We start from the raw sequence: 5,723 nt of genomic DNA, 5'->3' as shown, positions 1-5,723 counted from the left end.
CTGAAAGTCCTGGGGGGGGGGTTCGTACCGTATCTCTCCGTCTCTGGTCTGGTGGGAGAGAGAGAGAGAGAGGGGCAGATGGAGCCGAGCTCGTGTGGGAGTTGTAGTGCTCCGACATCCACGCCCTGACCGCGTTCGCCCTGAGACGGGAGGAGCGGAGACTGCAGGTCCCAGCATGCACCGCGAGAATCCAGCCGCTCAAGGGGAAAGGAGATCGCAACGGTGCGCTAAACTGCAAACCCTACCCGAGTAACAAAGTGAAAATACACACCCTCTCTCTCTCAATTAAACCGTTGCTCTCGGACCCAACACGCGAGGGTCGCCGAGTAGCACGTGCATGTTTGAATGATCTCGCTTTCAAATTCGCACACGTGGGCCGGCACAAACAGAGTTGAGACAAACATTGCAGAGGAATTAATAAAAACCCTGCTCGGTCTCGAACTATTTCAATAGAGCCACGAGACTGTTGTCCACTACATCGATCATCAATAGTAGATGCACATGAAGGTCCACGCTAAAGGTGCACGCTAATGGGTCGAGATGTTATATTTTCAACCTAAATTAAACGGATTCTCAATATGAGAAGCCTTGACTTATTTGTTAAAACGTGCTGCCTCTACAAGAAGATCTTTAACGCATAAGTTACATGTAAACAATATCATGTAGCCAAATCTGTCTAAGGTGAACGGGAATCATCCTTTTTTGGATGATTTTGGGATCCTCAGGTGGATTTACTTTTTTTAACTTCTCAAAAGACCTTCAACATTATTATTTTTTGCCAGGTGGCAACTTAGCATCAGCTGTTGCAAAATATCTCTGGAGCTTCAATAGTACTGGACTGTTACTCTTCAGATGAAGTTGAGCAAATGTTATTGTTATTTTTCCTGAAACATCTGCGAATCCATTGAGTAACTTCAATTTTCCTCATTTGAAGGCTAAATCATGTCGCCTATTATAAAAATGACCAGTGAAAAGTTTTGTTTAATTATTTAATGCAAAAAAGACCTGGTGACAACACAAGAACCTTGACATAACATAATTTGAATGAATTTAAAATGGCCTGGCTTTCAATCTATTTTTCACATTCAAATAGGATGAATGCAAGATTTATTTCTAATTATTGCTATTCTTTAAAGCGTCATGCTTTATGAATAGTGAAAACAAGAAAATTTATCATATCGGTTTTCATTTTAAGTAAAAACGCAGGCTCTGTTAACTAAATAATACAAACATCATTCCCCTGTGGATCTATAAAGTCAGTTCTTGTCTTATTTCAAAATAATTTTCCGCCTGTCGTGCTTATCTCAAAATAATCAGTCACTTTTTCAGCAGTGATGCACAAGCAATCTGGGGTTATCTTCCTTGTATCAAGACAAGACAATGAGCATGATGATAGCTAAATCAGGTCCATCAGCTGTCCAGTAGCCATTTGCTGGCTTCTTTGATCTTGGATTTAACAAGCAACCCTTACTTTTCAGCCTCAGACACTGTGCATTGTACACAGTTTGATTCAACCTGTCAGCCAAACACTCTTTATTACATCTTTTTTTCCTGCTTTATTCAACATTCTGGCATTCGCACAATTGCTTATTCACAATAATGTTCACAAAATATTTTAAAAATTGCACCAACACCATGAACCTGCAACCCATAGGCCTATATTCCACAGTTTGACCTTATATTCCAACAAACAAAATGATAACATCTTCCCAATCGGTTGAGCATCTTTCAGAGCAACAGTCAGTTGGTGAAACTGACAGAATATTCATCACTTGTGGGCCAACTTTTTTTCTGTTTAAGCCTGATCTTGTCTGTAAATCACAATGACCACACAGACATAATGTTCAGAAACCAATGTATTGTAATGAATATCTCAAGAACAAATCATTGTCACTGACACGGTCTCAGTCATTTCTTCAGATGAAGCCTTACTGAGCAGGACAAGATTACACATTGACTCGCGAAGTTACCTCAGGCTGATATTTGAATGCATTTGGCACCGGAGATTCGCCAGACCATGACATTATGACTGAATGACTGCGTATGTAATATAGCAATCCGGTGAAGTTCTGTTCAATTAGAGGGCGCACATACGTTTGATGATTAGCATAAGAATACATAGGCTTTTATTCCGCAGAAAAACGCAGAGAATCATCATCATCGGACCATAATGTAACATTACACAAATTGTCCGTATTGCTCCTCCTGAAACACATCTAGCCTACGTAAACGGATGTGAATTTTAACATTTTGAGCCGATGACCTATTTTTGTCATGTCTGCTCCGATGCAAACTGACCCCATAGACTGCGCTGAGAGCATCACGTCCTCTTGAGGCTCTAACATTGATGTTGCCGTAAAAATACAGGGCATTAATTGTGACTGCAACATTTGAGTAAGACATTATCAGACAGGCGCAGTCACTGCAACGAGGACTAATTGCATTATTAAAAGCTCAAATATTGTAAACAAGACGAACGTGCCACACATGCTCCTCTACACGTGAATGCACCCACATCTATCTATCTATCTATCTATCTAAACTTGAAAGCTGACACATTAACGCGTTAAAGGCCTATTGAGAGACACTGAAAAGTTTTACTTGATTAGTCTCAATTTCCAGCCACCATTAGCTGCTTTAAACAGGCCTGAGGTGACTGCAAATGAGCGTCACCGCTTGGGCAACATTTAACTTAGTTTCAAAACACAATTAAAAAGAAGTGGCACGGGAAATGGCAACAGAAAGGCCGTGCAACAGTGCAAACTGGGGTGTCGGACCGGTGCATGCTCCACTGCATGACTGAGGTAATGTCGCAAGGGTGGGAGAGAGCACATGAAGTGGGCAGGTTGAGAGGGGATGCAAAAGATATCCAAACTTATTGCACCAGGAATTAACGCGCTTTTGCGCGATGCATCACTTTTGTAGGCCTTAACGCACATAATGACATTGGCTCTTGTGATCGCGTGCGGTCAGTTTAGGACAAAATATTATCCATATATTTTCAAATCTTGCCGCATGTTGTCTTTGCACTGTATTAATACATCCACCCGTTTCGGATAGTTAGATCTCATTATGACAGGATGTTAGGACTTTGATGCACACATGTACAAGTGCAAAGTTTAGAGAGTTGACTGTCGCCCTCCATTGCGTTGTGCAATGCCCCCTTTAATGCCCCCTCGCTCGCCAGGCGCCTTTGTTATTAATCGCATGGAATCGCGCCGCCTTACCTTAACGGCCCCAAACTGTATTCCTATGCCTCTGAACTTGACGTATTCATCCATATATCCAAACTTATTGCACCAGGAATTAACGCGCTTTTGCGCGACGCATCACTTTTGTAGGCCTTAACGCACATAATGACATTGGCTCTTGTGATCGCGTGCGGTCAGTTTAGGACAAAATATTATCCATATATTTTCAAATGTTGCCGCATGTTGTCTTTGCACTGTATTAATACATCCACCCGTTTCGGATAGTTAGATCTCATTATGACAGGATGTTAGGACTTTGATGCACTCATGTACAAGTGCAAAGTTTAGAGAGTTGACTGTCGCCCTCCATTGCGTTGTGCAATGCCCCCTTTAATGCCCCCTCGCTCGCCAGGCGCCTTTGTTATTAATCGCATGGAATCGCGCCGCCTTACCTTAACGGCCCCAAACTGTATTCCTATGCCTCTGAACTTGACGTATTCATCCAAAGGCAAGGGGAAGTGCCTGTGCCTGTTGTTTTCGTTACCGTCCGATAGTATGATTCAGTGAAGGATTTAACACTGTGAAATTTGGGTTTCTCCCCGCGATCTTCCCTCATCGCCGCAGCAGCTGGAGAGGAAAATCGCGCACGCTGGGTCCTAAAGCCGGCTGCGTTCCCACAGGTGACCAGGCTCCGTAGCAGCGTGCACTGGTTACAAGCTACGCTCCTCTGGCTTCCTCCGAAGTCATATCTGGTCAGTGCTCGTACAGACAGGTAAAAAGCATTAGCTATAAGGTTAGACACGATTTTTGGATTGAAATTTACAACCATTTTCATGTACAACCATTTGTAAATATATTTCTCTGATAAAAGGCTTGGATATGTATATGTAGACCCTTTGTTCGTTTTTTTCCTCATAAGATTTGAACGTGAAATACACATGTAAGTAACTACACTGTGGTTTACTCAACAGTGGATACGGTAGATTATGGATTGGGCCTATAGGGCCCTAGACTGCCAGGGCCGGGCCTTGAACTGAGCTAGATAAAACAGTTACAGATAGACCAGGTGAAATAAATGAAGAAATCTGTTCATGGCTCAGAACAGAACACTTTATTGCAGCTTTAATGTTGTCGTGGAACCTTGTTGCAATGTTTTATATACATTATGCGTTCATCTTGTAATTGCAGCTTTATTTCTCTTATTTACAGTGTAATTTCTCATTATTTGGACATTTCATCATCTCACATCTGTAACAAGAGGGGCCTTACAAAGAGACTTGTTTTTAATGGAACTGTACCTGCTGGTTCTTGCATTGATATAAATCGCAGTGGCAATTAAATAGTGTAGTTATTTATTTAGAACTAACAATAGCAGAGACTAAGTTCCGGGGGGGGGAAAGCAGTTAGTTAGTTACTAATTGTAAATGTTTGTGTGTGTGTAGCCGCACTTAGTTTTTTGGCTGGGCTAAAAAATCATAGAGCATGCAGAGTCTTAAGGGGAGGGAACCCAAGGAGAAAACTTTGCACATTACACGGCCCTGTGGTGGCAGGATAACTGCTTATCTTTCAGAAAGTGAGAGGCGTTAAAGAATTCAAACACTTGGGGTATAAATTCAAGCAATTGCCGTGATTGAGTGACTGCCTTTTGCAGGTCTTCACTGTTTCTTCACTCTGGTCTAACAACTTTTTAATCTTTTATGCAGTGCTCCAAATGCTCCAATAAACAACATTTTGTTTTGTACAATAACCTGGACAAAAGTGCAGTTACATCCCTTATCGAACTCTTCAAACATAAAATCATGTTTGACACAGATGAGCCAAAATAACAGCAGTCTAAGCTTTCACAAGACTGCTTATTGTAAAATGAGGAACAGTGGTGTGATTTTAATTAAAATGTGCATCAAGCTTTATGCACCCATTTTGCCCAAAGCAATGTAAAGTAGAGAATATATTGAGCTGTTTGCATACTAACCGCACAATGTCATTGAAAAAATGCTTCATATCTGAATAATTTGATGTCAACTGATATTTTCACTAAATCCTGATAGATAGCTAGATAGATAGATCAGCAACCACAGGCCTAACAAAGTATCTAGTGTTTTATTTAATTTCACATAATGGCCTTTGGATCGAGCGTTTTGTACGGCATAGTTAAAATTATTATTAAGTAAGAGAAGAAACATTTACAATTAAATGCAATTATACAACAAAGTTGTCTTCTACTTGGGACAGGATCATTTTGGTTCCAACATTGTGGACGCATGTCGCTGACCCAAGCAAGTAGCCTAACCAACGATAGCAAGTGACAAAGTGTCAGCTGATAAGAAAACAGAGCCAACAACACGTCCAAACAACTCAATTAGCCTACTCTTATGCTCTGTTAAATTCCCACTGGTGTTAATGAGAACGAGACCGGCCAGTTTGATGGTGTTTTGTCTGGTTCACACGCTAAAGCGAGTGGTTCCATAGTGTAGTGGTTATCACGTCTGCTTTACACGCAGAAGGTCCTGGGTTCGAGCCCCAGTGGAATCA

The 5,723-nt window shown here is 41.4% G+C and overlaps 1 non-coding gene across 1 annotated transcript; it reads left to right on the top strand.

The window, feature by feature from the left end:
* Nucleotides 1-5,650: 5,650 nt before the first annotated feature.
* Nucleotides 5,651-5,723, top strand: trnav-uac (transfer RNA valine (anticodon UAC)). The gene has a single exon. It is a non-coding gene; the product is annotated as a tRNA-Val (tRNA).

This window comes from Sinocyclocheilus grahami, unplaced genomic scaffold, assembly GCF_001515645.1.
Source record: "Sinocyclocheilus grahami isolate Dianchi unplaced genomic scaffold, SAMN03320097.WGS_v1.1 scaffold727.1, whole genome shotgun sequence".
In the NCBI taxonomy this organism is placed as follows: domain Eukaryota; kingdom Metazoa; phylum Chordata; class Actinopteri; order Cypriniformes; family Cyprinidae; genus Sinocyclocheilus; species Sinocyclocheilus grahami.
The sequence above is the reverse complement of the archived record's forward strand: the minus strand, read 5'-3'. Positions and strand labels throughout refer to the sequence as shown.